The sequence below is a fragment of the Pezoporus wallicus genome, unplaced genomic scaffold (genome assembly GCF_028554395.1).
Source record: "Pezoporus wallicus isolate ANWC-B61680 ecotype Strahan unplaced genomic scaffold, APGP_CSIRO_Pwel_v1 contig_4485, whole genome shotgun sequence".
In the NCBI taxonomy this organism is placed as follows: Eukaryota; Metazoa; Chordata; class Aves; order Psittaciformes; family Psittacidae; genus Pezoporus; species Pezoporus wallicus.
In genome coordinates, this window is record NW_026641983.1 from 767434 (window position 1) to 778776 (window position 11343).

At 38.2% G+C, this 11343-nt stretch overlaps 1 protein-coding gene across 2 annotated transcripts in view; it reads right to left on the reverse strand.

Moving 5' to 3' along the window:
• The window catches only part of XRCC4 (X-ray repair cross complementing 4), a 183831-nt gene extending 172611 nt beyond the window's left edge, over window positions 1–11220 (reverse strand). For both annotated transcript variants that reach the window (XM_057426405.1, XM_057426406.1), the window contains exon 1: window positions 11197–11220. The gene's annotated coding sequence lies outside the window, so the exon portion shown is untranslated. The remainder of the gene's footprint in view (window positions 1–11196) is intronic.
• Window positions 11221–11343: the final 123 nt, after the last annotated feature.

Here is an 11343-nt window from a genome sequence, read left to right on the forward strand (position 1 = left end):
CACAACACATACCAGCACCTCACTGTGCTAGAGCCAAGGATGCCAGACAAAGCTTGCAGGTGGGAACAGTCGAGTCCCACCCCAAATTTGTAAATCAGAGACTTTATTGAGGCCTTCGAACAGTTGGGGATTGAGCTGTTTATCTTTAGCACTTTGTCCCTTTGGTCTTTGTCTTCTATGATCTGTATTAGGCAATGTTTCTTTCTAAGGAGGAATCAGATGTTGGCTGGCATACAATTGACTGGAGTCTGCTCTCTGAACAAACAGTGTACACAGTTGCTTCTGAATAAACAAGACACTTTTAAAACTAGTTTACAAAGAATTTTATATGTTGTTTTGGACAGCACTAGGCACAGACCAAAAGCCAAACCTTTTAGGCTGCTCCAACACTGCATCATTGATAACAATTTTAACTTCAGTGTTTTTAATTCCATGCAGACTAATGGCTTTTTTAGAAACTGCTTCGGCTGCAGGTGTTGTAAACTTCAGCAGCTATGCATGGAAGGCTACTTACTGCTCAGAAAGAGCTACTATGTCTTTCGAATGGAGCAATTAACTTAAGTGCTTTCTTGTTGAGAAAAATAGGGAGCTATCTATAGTGAGCTCAGAAGACCAGCACATAAAGCACACTGCTATTAAAGTCTATAATTTCATCCCCTTCTGTCATTGGCTTGACCACAACATGCACTACAAATCAGAATCTAATGACCAGAAAAAAGTGCACAGTTAACCTATAGTCAAAGAACAGGTACTATTCAGTAAATGCCATACGTACTTATATAACTGGATAACTGGAGATTTAAACTAGTTCAGAAAAACTCAGCTTGCTTTTAAAGATTAAACCTAGCTATTACCACATTTTTCTAACATAAGAAAATATGATAATGTCTGTATTTATTACTATTTCTAGATACATATTTCATGCAAATTTATATTCTCTAATGATAATTTAAAATTCCATTAGCTCCAAGACTTCCAGAGGATGAAAACTAGAATATCTGACAGAAACCTATGACAGAAACAGTCAGCTATGACTCTGTTCGTCTGAGAACTACTACTGACCTAATAAGGACTTCCTCTTTTCTTTTAGAAAGAATACGATCAGGCCAACAAACATGAAGGAAATGATACAGCAGCTTTCCTATAAAATCTCTGATGCCTGACATTCCCTTGGACACAATATTTGTTTGACACCGAAGGAATAGTCAGTAATAACTCTCAGTTGCAACTTAAAGATATACCTGAAGACCAAAAAATATAAAATTTTGAAAGAGCTCTATTTCCTAGTGAAATTTAGGGGGCCAACACATTTTTATAGTACGTGCAACCTAAATTGTATCTAGCTGTTCTTTTGTTTAACTTTGTTCTATATTAAAAGCACAAGGATCACAAATTTGTCAATAACATAACTTTGTCTTGCACATAAAGGAAACAAATAAAAAATTGGCACTGGATATGAAGAAGTGACTGAATTACTTTATAACTTTCTGCAGACAGGTGAACAGCCCATTTTAAAAACACAGTTCTACATGACAGCATTTAATCAAGAGACTGACTTCAAGGCAGCTGCAATCAGTATTTGGTCCTCACGGACCCAAGTGCAAAAGCAAGAATCACATGGCTAACATTTGCACTGCTTCCTTCCCACTGTTCTGTGGCAGCCACAAAAGGATTGGAAACATGTATATGCTTTTTGTGCAGTTGTGCTCCCCCCCTTCCCCCAAATAAATTAAAAAATTAAAAAAAAACAGTCTTGAGCTTGTCAGACCACTAGGATATGGAAGATTTGCCACAAAATATCTGGAATCTACGATAAAGAACAACCCTTATCAGACTTATTTACTACAGTCACCAGCTGAAAAATTCGGAGAAACAGAAAGAAGCAGACAGTCAACAACCTTTATAGTAGGAATCTTACTAACAAGCTTTGACCGTAATTGCAGCCCAGAGGCAAAGCCCACCCTGGTGTCTTTCATGCTCTTGAAATCTCAGACCTAACCCACTACCAACTCCTGGCATCCAGACTTGCCAGGCTTACTTACAAGCATCTATACTAGGAGATAGTTTAAGCTATAACAAAGTTTATTAAAATAAACACCCAAGTGGGCAATTCTACTAGTATATAGTAGCAAGTAAGGAAGTATCTGGATAGAAGAGAGATAAAACCCTTCTCCCCCCCTCCTTTTTTTACAGACTCTTGCCAGATAACAGTTCAGTTGTGTGCACACTGTCAAATCCTCACTTTCCACAATCACTATCAGAAAAATCCTAAGGTTTCCCTAGATAAAGCCAGTTTGTAACTGGATGTTACAAACTTGTAGAAAATAAAATTGAGTCATACAACTGATATATTTCCTGATGAAAAAGTTAATTTTAGTAACAAAGTTACTACAAAGTGGGTATAGAACCCAGCAAGGATCAAAGATGATCACCAGGCCAGCTTCAAGTGGGCAGGTATTGGACGCGAACCTAGTAGGCATGCCTGAGAGACCCATGGTCTCTGCCTTTGTTGCCTCCGAGATTCGCAAGCCCCAAGACGTATTTACGTATTTCGTAACTCTACTTTAGCAGTAGGTCAGTACCTGTTTTGCGTTCCCCTGATAAGTGCAACTTTTGTCTATTTATCAAGAAAGATAGAAAGGTGATCACCTTAAAAAAAAAAAAAGGAAAAATTTTAAAATCATTATATGTTTTGCAGATAAAAGCAGAAAGAGGAAACAAATCCGTACAATTATGCCAGCCGCAACTTTTGAGCCTGCCACATAAAATCAGTAAGAACCAAGACTCAAGAATTCATAGTATCTTCATCACACTTCCAAAACTCTTTGCAGTTTTCAGCAACTTAGTATGGGAAAGTTGTAGAATTCAGTAAAAAAAAGGCAGAATGCTTTAACCCCCTTTCACCATCCAAAAATACTCAGATACATATGTATTTTTGATTTATATGGATAACAAAGTAGTCTAGTTGAGGTATCGTCTGTTTTCCAAAACACTGTCTTTAGGATTAAGTATTATCAGGCTATTCAACACAAAACAAATCTGTCCTACAGACTTCGTTTTCTATTATTTAGTCCCCATATAAACCTACTATAATCCCACGCAGTTTGACATGTTTCTGTAAATGTTTGATTTAACATCACTAAGCAATGGATTCCACTAAACAGTCTGCCTTTTTCTTTATTTGAAATAAAGTCAAATAAATTCAGTACTATTGAATCCACAATGGCTCCACAGCGCAGAGTAACAAATCTGCAATGAGGATAAATGAAACAATCGGTGTCAGGTAGATATGGATGGATGTAAATAATTCTGTATATGTAATATTTCTGCAGAGCTTTGAAAAACTGAGCCCATTAACCTGGAAAAACAAGTTTCACCAAATGTAGCCACTTCAGTGGGGTAAGAGCGGGTATAAATATAAAGGGTTAAAGCTCCTCCTCTCCTCCCACCTCTAAGCCCTAGACTTTTCGAAGAGATGGATTATTTTCATTTCAGGTCCCTGTCAAATTAATAATAAAAAATAGGCCTAGACTCCAGATTGCTTTATCTTGCTCATCAGTTTCCTAAGGCATTTTCTTTGATGGAAATTCCTGCATTACCCCGTCTTAACAAAAGTTTTATTATATTTTTCTTTCCATTTGCTATTTATCTACTCGAAAAAGCAACATTGATCTCTCTGAAAACAAAGAGCTCACACTAATTTAATTTATTAATTTAAATGTTATAATTCACATTCTGTTTCATCTGGCCCCTACAGAAAAAGAATTCACAAGACATTTTCATTGGACTGAGATATTCACTTTCCATTCACATAAATTTAAATTTTGCAGCTCTTTATTCATCCATGTTTATCTCTTTGCCGTGAAAATTGATTACTTTTTGGTGGATTAAGCTGAGCAATCAGTTTGAATGCAAGACAAAGGGACATCCAGCCATATCCATCCATGCTAGCTTGCGCAGGAGTGAAAAGAAATCTGCAGACTAGTATGAGGACACAGCAGGGGCATACCAGCAAAAAAAAAAAAAAAAAAAAAATCACAAGCCATTGGGACTCAAACTGAGGGGGCAGTTTAGTACTCATTAGGAAAATATAGCACAAAAATGCTTTGGTACTGCATCAGTTAGGTACTGTTTGAGATCTTACTGTAAATTCTTACAAGGCAAATACATGAGGCATAGGTCTCAAAAATGCTGGTTTAAGACTCTAAGTGACTGCTTTTCCAGGTAAGTTAAATCAGTCCTTATGGAATGATGGCATAAAGAAAACCAAACTATGACAGGTTGGGCAGAAACTGAAACATAACAAGAAGAAAAAGTAAGCTAAAAAGTAACTCTCAGTTAACCTTCGGCTTCACTGCCTTCTTCATGTTGCTGGGATTTCCGGTTCCCAATTGCAGAACCTAAACAGAATCCCTGCTGCACATCACTATCTGAAATGAAGCGGTGAACAAATACAATGTCTCTGAACTAATGCATGTGCATGCATAGTTACAAGAACCCCAGACCTTTGTGCAGAAGAGTCAGCCCTCCATAGCTCCACCAAACTGTTTCAAGACAGTTTTAGACATAGTACACCCATAATGCTTTCTCTCCTTTCAATGTCACGCTTTTGCATTATCACATACCAAAATCACAACACAAACCTCAAATAAGAGTGCATACTTAGAAATTTCTCCTGTACCTCGTTATTTAAAGAAGAGAAAAAAAACAACCTACTTTTAGGACAGCCAAAGTTAATAAAACAAATCTCTGGAACAGACATGATTAATTAAGGATATGAAATATACAGTGCAATTTCCATTTATGTATTTTCGTGTCAAATGCAGACAAAAAAAAAAAAAAAAAAAAAGCCCAAACATAACACACACAAAAAAAAACCCAACAAAAAATATAAAAAAAAACCCCACACACAAACCCAAAAAACACCACACAAAAAGCCCCAAATCAAAACAAAACAAAACAAAACAAATCTTCTCTCAGATATTCCCCTCAGGAGATTATGAAATTAAGTCAAGTAGGTCTATTATCAAGACACACACAGGACTGCTTCATCTAGTTCCTTGCCTCTTATCTCCAAAAATAATTATCCTCTATGACAACAATGCCTAGCTTTCACTGAAATTAACATTTCTGCCCAATCTTCATTATGCCTATGGCCGCTGTGTGCTGTACTCTGTAAACTAATGTTAAGTTTCACAGCTGGACAAATTTAATATAAGCCCATACCATCCAGTTTGATGCCTCCAACTACTCTCTGAGTTTCTCTCTTTGGCCCAGTCAGCACAAATCTCTCCACAGGTTTTTGTGAAGTTTCTCCCACAAGCTTGCACAGCTGACAGCATTTGGAAAGAACCATGTGCTTTTCCTGTCCAGCTACTGTGCTGAAAAGTGTGGCCTCTGAGATCCTTTTGTAAACCTATAAACAAACAATCCCTTTCATTATAATTTGCATCATTTTTTCAAAAAACAAATGCAGCCTGTGATAGGATATATAGCCTCAGTCTTCCTCTAATACCATTAATTTTTCCATCCCAAGACAGCAAGCAATTTGGCTGATGTCTAGATCAAGAACACAAAAGTTCTCAGTCTCTGCACTCTTAAAATTACTTAAGTCTCCCTTTTTTATTGTTTAATTTACAACCCCTGTTCTATCTGTCTGCTCTGTTGGAGGACAGCCCTTCCGACAAAACTCACCTAGCAGTTCACAAAGCAGATGCAGAAGTAGTCCAGTAATTTTCCAAACTTTGGAAATTTGGACTATATAATCAAGTAGTTTTTGTGAAATTATTTGCAAGCCTCAGAAGACAGCAACACTACAGATCCTCACTTAGGCACATGCATAACGAAATTTTTTTCAACTTAGAACTTCCCTGTGAGACATGATTGCTATGTTGATCAGATTTGACTGTGTTAGATTAGCAAACAAGTAATTCTATTATAATTTTCACTTTAGCTTGTGTCAGCATGCTACCATAAATAATCCAGCAAGTCTTTTACATCTTAGAATCATATAACAGTTTGGGTTGGAAGGTATCTTCAAAGGTCATCTAGTCCAATTCCCCTGCAATGAGCAGGGATATCTTCAACTAGACGTACCTTGGACAGTAGTCCTTATTTTTACGTTATCTGTTACTAAATTCCACTAATAATCTTCAAATTCACAGTAGTCTTTTGCCATATTTCCTCTTTTTTCATCTCATATATAGAGACAAAGGAGGTGGGGAAGACTAAAATCCACAAAGACATCCTGATTACCATCATCAGGAGATGAAGGACACTCTTTAACCCAGGAAAGAGACACAGTTCCAGTCAGCAGAGGGACCAGGGATGAAAATAGAGCAAATTCTGTTTTTGGTGTAAAAAAATTTCATTTCATGAACCATTTAATGGCATCTCTGAGCAGCTTTCTAAATTGGATTCTTTGTTATTTAGTGAAGTTAGTCCAGATTATAACTTAAATTTGTATGCACGTATTTTACATAGTGCTCAATAAAAGCAAGCACTACACGCTTTTTGCCAAATTTAACAGTGAAGAAATCAGAGCTCCATCCTATTCACCTTGAAAACATAAATAATTGCTTGAGACTCTGAAAATCTCAGCTCCTGGTGATTCCACCTACTCTTAAAGATGTGTGGTGCTTTTTCCTTAGGGGATCCTGAGCTTTAACATAACCCCTTAAAAACATTCTCCCCTACTGCTAAGCCCTAGATGACAAGAGGTAAGGATTAAAACTTCTCATCTTCAAGTGGCACTGAAAGATAACAAAGACATCAGAAACAGGCTTTGAGACAAAACAGCAAGTGACCCTATAGGGATCCCTGCACATATGTAAGAAGGCAACATGTACTATACTGAAGCCAACATGCAGTAGAGTACTTTTAATTATCTCACCTATACAGAAATGAAGTGTAACTACTAACTCACTAGGTTTAGTTCTTAAGAACTTAACCATCAGATGCTTTAGGATCATCTTGCAGATCCAAGATGCTGCTATTCTGCTCATTTCACCATCAGTTTCAAAATAACTCCTGTAGTGCCATAGCTTCATATAGCGAATCATTCTAAACGCTCTAACTGCTGTCAAAAATGTTGAGCATATAAAGTAATAGGCAAATGCTTTATCTCTACAGTCTGAACAATGCAGTCATCACTTAATGCAACAAATAAAGCACCCCAGACTATAAGATCATTTTTTTGCATATGCCACATCACGTATAGCACGATATCTAGCTCATTTTCTTCAAGACTATAGTCAACTCCTATAAAACAGTCTATGCTATTCAAAGAGTTTTGTCATACTGATAGAGGAGAGCAATTCACATGAAACCTGCCACAAAAAGCAGAAATTTTAGGGTACAGGAATTTCCATCATTGTATGAATATTCCTTATCACCTGACACAGTAAGTTCCTATAAAATGTATAGTTACAATACTAGGTTGAAGCACTCCTCCCAGGCATCACTGATGTGAGAACTGAGGATTCATCCTTGCTCACAATAGCTGCCACCTCCAAGCTATTGTAGTTTATCCTACTACAGTGAATATAGTGTGCACTCTTGCTAGCTAACAGAAGGAGGAAGGAAATGGAAATAGAGAGGAGCCGTATCTAAATGTAGACAACTTTTTTGCAAAACAGTATCAGCAAACAAAATGTCATGTTCTAATACCACTGCCAGTGTACAGAACACTACCTACTCCCTACATTATTTGCCTGAATAATGCATATGCCTCATGTTCTGCCACCTCCTTATTCCAGTGGGAGACCTAAATGAATCTGTAGCTGTAGGAGCTACATAAATACCTTTTTATGCATTCACACTTGAAGATACTAGGAACAACAGAAGTGGGTATCACGTAAAAGCCAAAAAAGAGCATTATCAGCTTTTGCCAATCATTCAAATCAGCCTATCTCAAGGAAGCAAGCGCATTCGTATCTTATTTGCAAATGTTTTTTTCACTTCATACATGCACAAACACATTCGTTATGCACAAAAAACTTGTCTATATAGATGTAACTGTCATGCTGAAGTCACTCATCTGCGATGTTTTTAAAGTATCTCCTCCAATCCTCCTACTTCTATGACAGATGAGAAGCTAAATACCAAGCCTCCCACATGCAATTAACATTGCTTTGTTATAATTCTTCCAGGATTTAATAATAACCTAGAAGCTTAATCTTTGCAGCCACCTTTTTTACCTTTCACTACACACAAAAATCCCTTTATGCTCTGCTGCTTAAACACTCAACTGAGCAGTGTGCAATCTCTTCACTGGTAAATCACACCACTAAAATATTTCTTAATATGCATGTACTACAAAGCAGAGCTAATACAATTAACCGTCCTTTAAAAAAAAAATAGCAAAAACCAAAAAGCAATACAGAGAACAAGTATTCACCAGATGGTTTTATTTACCTATTTGAATATTGGTATACAGATAACATTATTGTTTAAATTTCTGATCTGAGATTTCAACAGACACGAATGGATATCCAGCCAATTCCTTATAGCTATCTTAGCCTTGTATTTGGTTTTCCGTGACAAAATATTAATTAGAGGAACGAATGCCACAGAAACTGGAATGCCACCATCTTATATTTCAATCAACATCCTCTGTGTATCACAGCTGCATCCCAAGACATTGTCATGTTAGGTTTACTACCTTTTAAATGATGCCACCAAGCTCCCCACAAGATTATTAATGATCAAATGGTATTTTTCCCACAAAACCGAAATATGCAGCTGAAAGCATTTTAATACAGCATGTAATCAATGAAAATTTTCATTAAATAGTTGAGACTGTAGGAAACTTCATATGAAAATTAAATTGTTAGGGTAAAAACATTTTTGTAAAAACCTGCATGTGAGCTCACTCAAAACTATCAAAGTAGGTAGCAGTATATAAAAACTATCACGTAAAGCATGTTTGCAGATATACTTTATACTGAGCTAGATAAAGATGGCTGACCACATGGAAGCAGGCTTGCCTACCATGTGACTAAGAACTGCCAGCTGCAGTCTCCTCTGCAGCTACTGAAATAATTTCTCAATTTCCGTAACTAATCCACATCAAGAAGCCAAAAGTGAAACCAAAAAGAAAAACCAACCAGGTTTAGTTTTCCATTTCAGAGACACATGAACAAGTTCAAAAGTAGTACGGCCTCTAAAATCTAGGGTCAAAGTAGCCATTAGAGGTTGAACTGTTGGCTGGTTATAGTTTTAACTTCTTTCACTTTAGAAATCTACTTTAAATTGACATCAATTAAACACTTTAACACCAAGTTATACTTAGGCAAGGAGGCTGGTTATAGAACTGCCTTTCTCTACTTTAATTGAATCCCATTCTTCATCCAAAATCTCGACATCTGAATAAAATAAATTGATCAGATGAATGCCATTAACTAACAAAATAGGAATAAGAGGTATGAACATGCTATGACAAAATGACCATGCAACTTGCTGATTACTTATGAGTGAGTAAATCTGAAAATTAATGAACCGCCATAGTTACTAGACTAATGTAATCCCGAGACAAATAAGAAGAAATCTAAAATCAGTATGTATGAAATGTACAGGACGGAAAAAAACAGTTATATAAGAAAATACACCTTAAACTCTACATCTGCTTATGTTGAAAAATATTCAATTCATTTTGGTGATGATTAACCTGAAACTACTGTTTTACAGAGAACTCAAAACTGCAGTTACCAAAGTTACCACTGCAAATGAAGTTGCACTTTAGAAGACAGTAACAGCACTGTAAGTGTATGTTTTTTTCAGTTGCCTTAATATATTTTGCTTTTTGTTTCTTTTTCATACACATACTTCCACTACGCTGCAGCCTGTTACAGCACCTTATGAAAGTATGTCAAATATAACCTCAGCTTCTTCTGGTATGATGAGAAATTTGTTTCTGCTTAACAAAGGGGAAAAAGCAAAACCAATTTGTCCCCAGTATTGAAAGATACAGAATGACAAAGACCTCAAGAGAAAGCAATCATCTTTGTAAAGTTTAATGTCATTCAATTTCTATAAGATAAAATGTACTTATAAAAGGAGAACAAGATTGTTCATAGAACTTCAGAACAGAGGTTTGCCATGACAGCAACACCTCAGCACCGTACACTAAATACGAAATAATCATAACATTCTGACACAGAACTGGTCAGAATGTATCTAGCCTTTTCTAAAGACCCTCACAGGATCAAAACTAATTCAATAAAAAGAATAATAGTCTCCTGATTTTTTATTTTTTAAAGAAAGCATGCTACAGCTTTCTCATGTTAAGCCAAAATGAAGGCCTCTTTCATATTGCTCAATGGAAGCACAGCATCGTCAAAACCAACTGCAAGTGCAAGTCACAGCAGGTTTTAGTTGTACCAGGTTTCTCTGACACACAAGTTTAATAGGCCTGCCATGCAGAATCCTAGACTCACAGACTGGTTTGGGTTGGAAGAGACCTTAAAGCCATGGGCAGCGACACCTTCTACTGTGCCAAGCTGCTTCAAGCCCCGTCCAGTCTGGCCTTCAGCACTGCCAGGGATACGGCATCATAACCACCTAGATGTAGATGTGGATCTAGATGTAGACGAGTAACACCTAGCTGTTGTAATAATTTTGTGTCATCAATCACACAAGAAACACTGTGGTCATGACAAGGAAACATACCACCATTACCCAAAGCAATTTAAATTTTACTTGATGTGTTAAGTGCAATTGCAAGAAAGGGAAGCATGTGAAAAACCTCTACCAGCAATGAATACAGGACAAGAGCAAACTGGACCGGAGAGGACAGACCAGGAGGTTCTGCTTGCTCGAGGACACCCCCCCCCCCGCTAAACTCGCTCGTAAAAGGAAGCCAGTCTGTATTTTACATGAGAGAGAACAGAGCCTGAACTTTACAGTAAAAACTAACTCATTAAGGCGATATCTGTGTTCTTCGCGCTCGGGCCGGGTCTCCCCCCGCAGGGCCGGAGAGCACAGCGCTTCCCACACACCCCGCGGGCACACGGACAACCAGCCGGCCCCTGCGCAGCCGGTAAACTGCCCCACCACCCGGCCGAACCGGTTTGGCTGAGGGCTCGATACCCTGAGGGCACCAGCAGTAGCTGTCCGCGTAGGGGCCGCTCTCCCCAGCCCCGGTAGCCAGCACCTCCTCACGGCGATGGGGCGGGGCGCCAGGCCAGCCTCACCTACCTCCTGCCGCGCCGCCGCAGCCGCTTCCGCCTGCGCCGAAAAGCCGCGCTCCCTCTGCGGCACGGCAGCCAACGAGAAACCGAGCTCGCCCTTCCGTCTAGCCTCTCTCCAGCCGCATCTGCCAATCGCAGTCCTTTCCCGTACCAT